Consider the following 11,593-nt stretch of genomic DNA (forward strand, 5'->3'; position numbering starts at 1 on the left):
TTTCATAAGCCTCTATATTCCTCACAGTCATTTTATTCTGAATATCCTTTGTGGTATGTTTGTAATAACCTTTTCATTATATACTAAATTAGGAATTCCTGTGAAATGCACTGTGTTGCTCACGAATATTTAAATCCAAAATAAGTTCACTTTGATTACACATGGACTAGATGACATTTCCATTTACAATTAATGATTAATGATTGATTAATTAAAAGATTAAGAATTAATCTTACAGTTAATTCTATAATCCATATATATTGTTTCCAATCTTAGATTAAAAATAGAAAATATAAACATTTTCTATCTTAAAATTTAATTTTACTCTGTTTTAAAATAGAAACATATTTATTTTCCATCAACCTTATTTTCATTTTCTGTTTAAGAGTGTGTGAAAGAATTTAAGCCCACTTGGAGATTATTCCTACCCATTCAGTGGCCTGAGCAGTGAAAGCAGAGGTGCAGGTAGAGTACTCTAGTCTTCAGTTGGGTACTGCTGAATAGGCACAGAGGGCATCTGAACACCTTCAGACCATTATGAATCTTAGGTTGAGTAGCAGGAAATACATATGCTGGAGCAGTTCATTCACAGTGTATTTCTTTTGCGGTCCCAACCTTTTCACAAGGAGACTGATGTTCCACTTCAATCTCTTTCAGGCTTTCTGTAGAAATGACCTTCCAAGGGTGCTCATGGGAAGTGGTACCACACCAGTACACATTTTCCCAGGCCAGTGTCCACCATATCAGACTTTTTTTGTATGCTTCCTGGATATTGCATGGGTTGGCAATGTCCATCTAGCACAGAGGAAAATCTGTGACACAGAGCAATGGTTAATAGGTTAATATAAGATACCTCTGTGACAGGTTGGTGGTCAGTCCTCGGATCAGTAATCACCAGAAGACACATCTCCTAAAAGGCCGCCTGGATCTGTTTAGTGAAGTTTCCAGGAACGAAGCACCCAGAATAGCTCCAGTGAATAGCAGTCAGCTTCAGCATATTTGGCTGGTTGGTATTGCAGAAAGATGTCAATGGCAACAATGGCATGAGCCACCAGCAGAAGTTTCTCCTTGGTCTTTATCAGATTTATGATGTAGACGCTATCACATTTCCTTTTGTACATATATTGCTCCACTTGGAAATCAAGGTTGGTGTCATCTAAGTGAATTCTTGCTGCAAGGAGTTTGAGGGCATCCTGCTCCTTCATTTGCAGGGGATCAAGGTCTACAGACACTGTGAAAGCTCCCCTTTAATTTATGATGGGAACCCAGGAAAATGCCATACAGACTGCTCTCTGGATATCACAGAAAGAAAGGTGTTATCTAATGTTTAGTGGCAAATTTTGGAGTTATGTCTGTCATCTGAAACATTAACAGAAAAGCAATAGCTAAACCTGACCCAAAGTCACTAAAAAATAAATTATGTTCTTTCACTTAGCAATTTGCTTTCTGAAAAAGCTTTCCAAGGGAACTACTCAATAAGTGAACCAGCTTTAATAATGAAAATATTAAATATAGAATTATTTATTAAAGCAAAAATCAAGATTATCAAAATGCTCAGTCAAGGGGAGATTATTGCATAATTATGCAGTAGCCACAAGAAAGAAATTTAGACCTGTAAAATATTTTTGGAAATAAATTATAGATATGTTATGTTTAATATCACTAAATAACAGATAAAATGAAGTATATGCATGTGGACAAACTAAAAAAATATGGAAAGAATGAGTTTAGTAAGGGTTGTGAAATATCTTTTCATGTAAATATGTATTTATATGGTTTTGATAATAAAAGCTGACAAAACTATACTTTAGTACATTGTAATGAATGGAAAGTAGTGTTATTATGTTTACTATTAGATAAATAACTCATTGTCTATATGCCAAATAAATATATATTTATTGATTGTTTTGGAGTTGGAGAAGTCCTTGTAAGGTCAGTATGTAATTATCTTAGAAACCTATCCTTCTTCTTAGAAGATGAATAAACATTTTCAAGAAAGTTATAGGCTCAATTCCTTCCACCTTCTACTTTTGCTTTTGTTACTCCAGTTATATAAATCCCAACTTTAATGTCATATTGATAATACTAGAAAAGAAAGTGTGCTTCATGCCTTATAAAGGTTCAACTCTTTCTATTTATTCATATATATATGAAGGATAGCAGATTATGTAATTATAGAAGTGGCATTTATGACCACAGGCTTTCTATATTGTGTAATTATACTATGCAGTGTGATATATTAAATGTAAGGTTCAGAAAAGCAGGGCAGACCATACTTAAAGTCAACAAAGGGCCATCATCACAGAAGAAAAAAATGACCACGGTATGAATTATGAACATCAGACCAAGTGAAGTAGGCACTTTTGACCACAGCCATTAATAGCTTGTGAAAATACCACTAAAAGAATCATTTCAAAATGGTAACATTTATCAAATACAGACAGATTTATACGGTGTTTATCATATATGGTGCAGAGCTGCTGGAATTTCATTGACTATTGTGAAACAGCATTCAACCATAAATGGCCTTTGTCATGCCTCTCTCCATGCCCCTTTATGTTTTATGCTTTACTTTGATATTCTGTCAAGTTGAGCACTGAATGTAATTAAGAACACTGAGTTCTAAACTGGATTCAGCTCCTATTTTGCCATGTGAACTTGAGCATGATATTAAACTATCAAGATCTCAATTTTCTTAAGTAGAAAACAGAGCTAAAGGAAGTGATTTATAGTGTTTTTAATAGATTTTCAAAATGAGAATATCTCATGTTTTTCACAGCTTGAAACATCATTCACCTTATTTATTTTCCTTTTTTTAAACTTTTCTCCTGTCTGTTTCTAGTTTTCTTAGCAACTATTAGAGATATAGAAATAGAGAATGGGAGAAATATCAGAAGTGTATTGTGGGGTTCTTGGGGTCCCTTTGAGTGAGGTGAGAAATGGATGACATGGCACTAGAGACTTAGAAATTTTTACACTATCAAAACTCAAATGATAAAGAATCTCAGTCACATCCCAAAGCAGAACAGTCATGGGAAGTGAGGACTAATGCTCACCACTCACCACTCACCACTACCACTACCATTGTCCCATATATGAAGTGACTCAAGCCATTTAGGTTGGAGATAGTCACTCATTATCTGTATCAAATGCAGAAAACCTAACTAATCAATCTTTCTATGAAGAGGATAATTATACCCCCTTTATTCAATGCTAGGGATACCTCCCCACCTCTGATCAACCACAGTTTGTTTGGAAAAAATTGGTCCCTATGGTAAACTGGGGCTACTACATTGTTCTAGTTTGGAGGTTGCTGGAATGCAATACACTCGAAACAGAAAAGCTTTTAAAAAGGGTCATTTATTAAGTTGTAAGTTTACATGTTCAAAGGCTGTGAAAATGTTCAAATTAAAGCAAGCCTATAGAAATGTCCAATTTAAGGCATCCAGGGAAAGATACCTTGGTTCAAGAAGGCCGATGATGTGCAGGGTTTTTCTCTCACCTAGAAAGGACATGGTGAACATGGCAATGTCTGGTAGCTTTCTCTCCAGGCTTCTCGTTTCATGAAGCTCCCTCAAGGGCATTTCCTTCTTCATCTCCAAAGGTCTCTGGTTGCATGGGCTCTCAAGCTATTCCAAAATTGGTTCCCTCTTAAAGGGCTACAGTAAGCAACCCCACTTTGAATGGGTGGAAACACATCTCCATGGACACAATCAAAAGGTCCCACCCAACAATATTGCATGAGAATTAAAGGACATGACTTTTCTGGGGTACACCACAGATTCAAATCAGCACATACATCTTGCCCAATTCCTTTTAAAATAGAAAGTTGTCCCTTAGGAGCAGGACTAGCTAAGAAGCTGAGGTAGGTAGAATAATGCTCATGCTGCCAAAGATGCTCACATGCTAATTCTTGTTATTTTAGTTTCCTAGGCTGCTTAAAGCAGATACCATGAAATGAGTTGGCTTAAACAATGGGAATTTATTATCTTACATTTGAGGCCATGAAAAGGTTAAAATCAAGGTATCAACAATGCTTTCTTCCCAAAGACTTACATCTATGATTCTTGGTTCCTCTGCCGCAAGGCAAGATTCATGGCAGCCTTCAGTTTCATGGATTTCAGCTTCTGATTTCCTTGGCTTTTCTCTCTCTGTTCATTCTGTTTATAAAGGACTGTAATAATGGGTTTAAAACCCATCCTGAATGGGGTGGATCACACCTTAACTGAAGTAGCCTCATCAAAAGGTCCTACTTACAATGGGTTTACACTCACAGGGATGGATTAGATTTCAGAACATATTTTTACGGGCTGCATACAGCTTCACACCACCACATTTGGAAGTGTAACTATTCTAGGTTACATGACAGGAGGAATTAAGGTTTCAGATGGAATTAAGGTTGCTGATCTGCTGATCTTAAAATAAAGGTCCGATCCAGGTGGGTCCATAAGAGTTCTTTAAAATGTGGAAGAAAGAGGCAGAAGATTGAGTATAATTGTGTGGAATATCAGAAAGTTTTCACGCACTCATTACTGTTGCCTTTGAAGATTGAAAGGGGCCTAGAAGCCAAGGAACATGGACAGACTCTAGAATTTGGAAAAGGAAAAAATAGACAATTATTTTTCAGAACCTCCTGAAAGTAACAGAAACTTGCCAACATTTTGTTTTTAACACCTTGAATTTAGCCCACTGAGACTTATTTCAGACTTCTGACCTCCCTAATGAAGAGATAATAAATGCTGATTGTTTTAAACCACTGAGTTTGTGCTATTTTGATGCAGGAAGAATAAGAAACTAATACAAATGTTATAAAACCTCTAGGAAAAAGACCATTCTCATCCTGTTGAACTTCTCATGGAAGTATGTCCTTTCCCTATATATTTCTTGGTCAAAAACTAAACCAACTAAAGCTAAAGTTGTCCTGGCCGCTCTGACAAACTGCTGAAGTAAAGATGCAGATTTGCTTTTCCTTAAATATAGGACACCTATATCATATTACCTATCATGATTATAACCCTTTCAAGGAAGACCTATCCCCATATCTAAACTAAACTGGAACTAAATAATAGTGCACTACACCCATGTTTGGATAACTTGTGTGTACTCTTAATGGTATATTACTGAAGTTTCACCTATTTTATGACTTAGACATACATGAGAAATAACAATGTGGAATGAGTTTGGAATGAGAATAAGATTAAGTGCTTCTTTTCCCATGATATCCACTGCTGCATCCTTGGAAATTAATGAAGCTGTTATCTTTTTGATATATGGCATAAAAGGAAAGTGGGCAGAATTTAATAGCATAAAATAAGTGATGCTTCTGTGATATCCCATCTGATCAATGATCAGTTCCCTGTGAACTAAATTTACTATATTTATTATATGTTTTGTGCATGTGAATAGATATGCATGTGATCTTGCATGTGTATGTGTAAAGAAATTGGGGAAAATAATTAAATCATAATTTATTCCTGATTGTAATTCAAAGGAGGGAAAAATTATGGAATCTAGTAAGTGTTAAATTATATGTAAGTTAGCTAATCACTGGTGGAAAAGGCTACATATAATAATGCACATTATTCTTAATTTTCAATTTGAACCTCTGCTTTTATGCCCGTGAAAGCATTGGAGAAGGGCAAGTTAAACTAAACAAAACACAATTGAACAACTAAGCACAATATACCTTAACAGATGCTATATAAATGCAGACTGAGAAAGTATACAAATAACTATAGTAAAATACAGAGTAGGGTAAAACCTATTAGAGGCAAAAGAAATTCAATGAAATAACAGAATGAATGCCATTGTGAGGTTTTTCATGGAATCAGACTCTTCTATCATAGAGTTAGAGTTATACAAATATTTATAGAAAGAATGAAGAAGTCCTCATTTTACAGGTGAAGTTTATGAGGCTCAGAGAGGCTAAACATCTTTTTCAAGGACATAGGCCTAGTCTTTTGATATTAAATCAAGTTAATTTCCTAGCACACTTGAATACACACTCTTCGTGGAAGGGACTATTGGACCATGTTATATGAAGTAGGAAAATTATTTAGAAATCTAGGCCTTCCAAGTTAAAAAAAAATTCAGAATTGGCATTTTGCTGGTTTGAAACTGTTGTGTACCTCAGAAAAGCCATATTCTTTAATCCTCATACAAAATTGCTAGACGGGATCTTTTTGATTAAGTTGTTTCCATGGAGATGTTACCCACCCATTTCTGGGGGGGGGGGCTTTTGATAAGGTGTTTCCAAGGAGATGTATGTCCATCTATTCAAGATGAGGTTCTTACTGGAGCCTTTTAAGAGGGAACCATTTTGGAAAAAGTGTCAGAGCTCACACAGCCAGAGACTTTTGGATTTGCAGAAAGAAAATGCCCCCAAGGAAGCCTTATGAAATGAGAATCTGGGAGAGAAAGCTAGCTGGCAGAGGTGCCTTCCCAGGGGACAGAGGTGTCCGGAAGCCAAAGATAGCAGCAGACACCCTCCACATGCCTTCCCAGCTGACAGAGGTGTTCTGAATGTCATCAGCCTTTCTTGAGTGAAAGTAACTTCTTGTTGATGCCTCAATTTGGACATTTTCATGGCCTTAGAATTTTAAACTTGCAACTTACTAAATATCCTTTTTAAAAGTTGTTCCATTTCTGGTATATTACATTCAGGCAGCTTTAACAAACCAATGCAGGCATGCACTCTTTATTCATATTAAGGAGCTCTGTAGTTACTTGTAGTGCAAGGAAAATTTAGGCATATTAAGATAAAGGAAACTGCATATTCTTTTTCAATACTTACCGAGGAATATACAAATTACAGCAAAGTCTTTTGAATCAGCTTATTAAAGATAAAAATCATATTCTAGGTGTCCCATTGTACTCGTTCATAAATTTGATTTTTAAGATACTCTTCCTTACATCTAAATCTTTGTCACTGTGCTTGATTATCTCTGGATATCCATAAAATTTGTTAAGTGCTCTTTTTAAAAGTGGTCCTTTGGGCGGTGTGATGGTGGTTCAGTGGCAGAGTTCTCTCCTGCTATGTCGGAGACCCAGGTTTGATTCCTGGTACCAGCCCATAGAAAAAAAAAAGTGGTCCTGAATCCTTGCCATTTTGATAGTTAAAAACATTTGGTCTATTGCCTAATACTGTAAATATCCTTTCCTAAATCCTAACAATATTGTGGGAATTATAACCATAATTCTGAAGATTTTCTTTTCATATTTTAGAACTGTAGTGAATTGTAAATACTGAATATAATTTTTCTCACTAAATTTTTTTTAGAAAAATCTTCAATTTAACACTTTCTTATTGGAGTTTGTGTTGAAAATTATATAAATTATATAAATTATATTGTGCAACACTAAGGGATTTGAGTATTCCCACTGGCTAACTGGAAAGGACTTTGAAGGACAAATTTAAAAAAAAATAGATCATAATTCATGTATCTAAGCTCTGTCTCAGATCTAGAATTTTTTAAGTTAGTTGTACTCTGTTTCATGAGTAAATAAGATATCCTTATGTTTTTGTTGATTCAGGTAGTTAATTTTGGATAGACATGGGAAAAAAATACTAAATCCCCTGAGAATTTTGTGTTTTTTATCTTCCTTTTTTGTAATCCCATTTGAGTTCTCCAATATTTAAAAGTATTTCATTGGCTGATTTTAGCTTTCATTAAAAATAAAATTATGCGGAATTTTCCCTAAAGTACCTTAATTGCTATTGGTTGCATTTATTTCTCTGAAACAAAATCTTGCTTTTTTGTTGCCAATGATTTAATACTGGAGGATTTCTCTCTGCCCCCAAAGTATATAAATAAAGAATGGCATTATTCCATTTCATTTGGTTTTAAGAGATTTCAAACAATTACATATAGTGCTCATTCCTTAACACAGTTCTTCAGACTTCCCCTAAAGCAATTTCTACATGAGGACAATAATTTAACCAATTGGGCAATAGACTAATCATTTAAGCAAAAGTAATAGGGAGCTTGTTTGTTTTTGCTTTTGTCTTCTCACAGAAAGTAAAGGAACATATGTAAGACTATAGAAAGAGGGATTCTATTTCTAGTGAAGAGACGCTCTGTACCATTATTGCTGATCAATTCTTTTAAAAACTTTTAAATATACTTAATTTCATAAGTTCATTTTGTTTGAAAAAGAATTTAAAGTGACTCTTTTAAACTTAAAGATGTTTACAGTGTAATTATGAAAAGGTATAAATGATTTTTAGTTAACTTTAAAATTAATTTTTAGTTAGTTTTAGTTAATTTCTTGCCATCAGTTGAAATCAACTGTCTTCTGAGCTTTTGTAATTTAGCAGCTAAATTTTGAGTACTAATTTCCTTTGGTGTCTATTCTAAACTGCAAAGGAGACATGTCCCCTAAATAAAGTCGTGAAGTTTTAGGTCAACAAAGCAATTTTCCAAGTGAACCAGACCCAGCCCAAATTCCTGATCTTACTTCTAAAGGAATAATATATATTTTCAAATATCTTAATAGCTATTTATGTCCTGTAGTACTTAAATGTACCTGAAACTTCTATTCAATGTCATACCCCTACTGTTAAAATTTCCATGTGCATGTCTGTTTGTGTGCGCATTAACAAACCCCAGCATCCTCGGGATTAACAAAACTCTTATAATTCTCATTTCAGACAAAGATACACCTCTGAAAGAAGTATGGAATTCAAGAAATTTCTAACATTTTAATAGTGCTTTGATTCCTTCAGAGTGATTTCATTTATTTCCAGAAAATTCCCCAAGGTGATAAAAAGAAATCAAAATCCCCACAAATCTCCTTATTGCAGCCTCACACCTGGGTAGCTACAAAGATGTAGTCAGTTTGAGTCTAGTAATGGGCCATGTGTTAAAAACATGGGCCAATTCATATCTTTATTGAAAGCTCAGAGTTTAAATTCATTCGAAGAATTTGAAGTATAAGGTCATTTCAGGGATAAGAGTTAAGCTATAAAACATTCTCACTGGAAAAAAGGAGGTTCTAACGCTTCTTTGGGGGCAACTTATCGATACATTTTTTGTAGCTACATTCTCCTTTAGTTGAGAGAAACTTAAGTCAGTAAATGAAAAATTTAGAAAAACTTGCTTTTTATTTAGTCAAGGAAAATTCAAAACTGAGACTGAATATGAAATTATCCAAAGGCAGAGGAAGATGGACATAATGAGGAGAGGGAGAGCAGTAAGGACAACTAGGAAAATGTCATTGTGATTAAGAATCTGATGGCTATTTTCAGTCCCCTTTTCAACATTTGCAAATTTTATCTTTTCCCAACTCTTAAAAATCTTTTCTGTACAAGTGTCTTCATGTTTTATTGTAATGGTAGCTTAGAATTAGTTGCCAAAATCTTTCTGCACCTTGATTGAACTATTTATCACTGTGAATATGCCTCTATATTTGTTCCCTCAGATTAATTATTAAAGAAATAGACCAATAACATCAGGTGTACAAAAGACAAGCTTGGGCAAACAAGAGGAAATATAGTCATACTGAAATCATAACAAAAGTCTCAACTACTTTCTTATTTTAAGTTAAATGCAACATGTTCCTGTCAAAATTTATGAACATTTTACTCAGCACTAGTTCCGTGCTTTCTTAAAGCAGAGAGCAGAGGATGTGGTGCTATTTGGAGACCCATAGTGTACAATCCAAGGTGGACCCAAAATCCATTATAACTTTTAATGAAATGTGAATTATTTTCCTAGATGACAATCTTATCACCAAGCAGGTTCTTTAGTGAGGGGTTAAAGCTAGCTAAAATGTTTAAGCATAATTTCCATCATGAGGCCACCTCAAAAAAGGTAGAATTCCTAAAAATTGAAGTTGAACAGTTTCACATATTAGTTTGTTTCTAATATATAGATACACTGATAGTTGATAGCTAAATAGACAGACAAACCTTCTTAGCAATAGCTGTAACTAATACAGATTTGAAGAGAGTGAACTAAATAAATGCACAGACCTTCCTAGCTCTTTAAACAAACAAGTTGGTAACTTTCTTCACTAAGATTAAGGGCCAGCCCTGTCAATACTTTAATCGATTGATAACGTTTGATTTCACTGAGTTGTTTCTAATGGTCTAGAAATTGGAAAAACCTTAACGCTAGGCTCAGTTCTGCATCTGAGTAACTGTGCAACCTTGGAAAAGTCTTCTAATCTCTACAGGCTTCAGTTTCTTTCATCTTTATAACAAGAGTAATGACTGGATGATCATTAGATCCTTTTCAGAACTAAGATGCAATTGAAATTTCAGTGTATTATACTTACTAAAAGGCTGAAATAATACAAGGAGATATTGATTACAACTAATTACACATGACAAGAACCTTAATTAATGAATTCTGTCATAATTCATACTTGTAGTGAATTCATAATTCAGAAGCCTACAGTTATAATAATGTAGAGCAAAAAAAAGAAATTGGTATAAACTTTTAAAAACATAATTATTTTATAATAAAGTGTGAGTACTAAAAACTTGATACTGATGAGTTAAGAAAAACTTATTTGCATAGTCTAAAACGTTCAGACAATAAAATCACCAGTCTGGATTTTTACATTCATATCAGTAGGTGGTGAGTGAATTTTAGTTATCTTGTCCCCTTAGTTCTCATTGCTAGAGACAGCCATGTGGAGCTATATATAATGACCAAATTAGTTTAGATATGAAACATTCATTGGTAAAGCACTGGAAGGGTGACACCGATTTGGGGGAAATGAATATTTCACAGTCTATCAAGCTACAGCATCAGGTTCTTACTATACAAAACTATTTTTTACTGAAGATAGAATTAGATTCAAGAGACATCCGAAATTATTTTTGAATTACCATAACTGAATCTGCATATCACCTACTAGTATGAATGTGCTCACTTTCATTATATATATGCATTGTTCACCATTTTATCATTTGACTCTCATAATAGCCAAGGAAGACTGAGTCAGTCATAGAAAACATTAACTCATGATTTTTTTATCAGACTGGGTAGAAAGAAGTTGTTCTCCTCATTTAAATCATAAGTTTATGATAGAATGAGATGATAATATAGCCATGGCACTCATCATTCAGTATTAAGCCACACCAATGTGGCCTATTGTTCAATGAGTTCTGTGCCATGTGTGTGAAAGAGTGTGTGTGCAAACAAAATATGCAATCATAGATATTTCCAACTGATGAGATAAAAGTATATGCTTGGGAAATACGACAGCATAAAACTTAAAGACAAAATATCTTATTTTAGGGCAAGAAATGGCAGTGCAATGGCAGAGTTTTCGCCTGCCATGCTGGAGACCTGGATTCGATTCCTTGCCCACGTGAAAAAATAAAATAAAGCAAAATATCTTATTTTAACTGGTTATTTTTTGGATGCCAATATACTTTGACCTGGACTTTTCGAAAATAATGTTTTCACTGTAGGAGAAAAATAGATTGATTTGTAAATGAGATAAAACAATTTCTTCTAACATGATGTGATAATACTATTAGATTTATTTGGTGGAAAATATAAGACTCACATTCATGTATCTAATCAATGACAGTCCAGAGGTTACTTGGTTCTGAAGATGCATTTCTGACTGAACACCT

General features: G+C 34.3%; 1 pseudogene; it reads right to left on the reverse strand.

The window, feature by feature from the left end:
* Positions 1-582: 582 nt before the first annotated feature.
* LOC143647670 (small ribosomal subunit protein uS2 pseudogene) lies at positions 583-3,085 on the reverse strand (annotated as a pseudogene).
* Positions 3,086-11,593: the final 8,508 nt, after the last annotated feature.

This window comes from Tamandua tetradactyla, chromosome 10, assembly GCF_023851605.1.
Source record: "Tamandua tetradactyla isolate mTamTet1 chromosome 10, mTamTet1.pri, whole genome shotgun sequence".
Taxonomy (NCBI): Eukaryota; Metazoa; Chordata; class Mammalia; order Pilosa; family Myrmecophagidae; genus Tamandua; species Tamandua tetradactyla.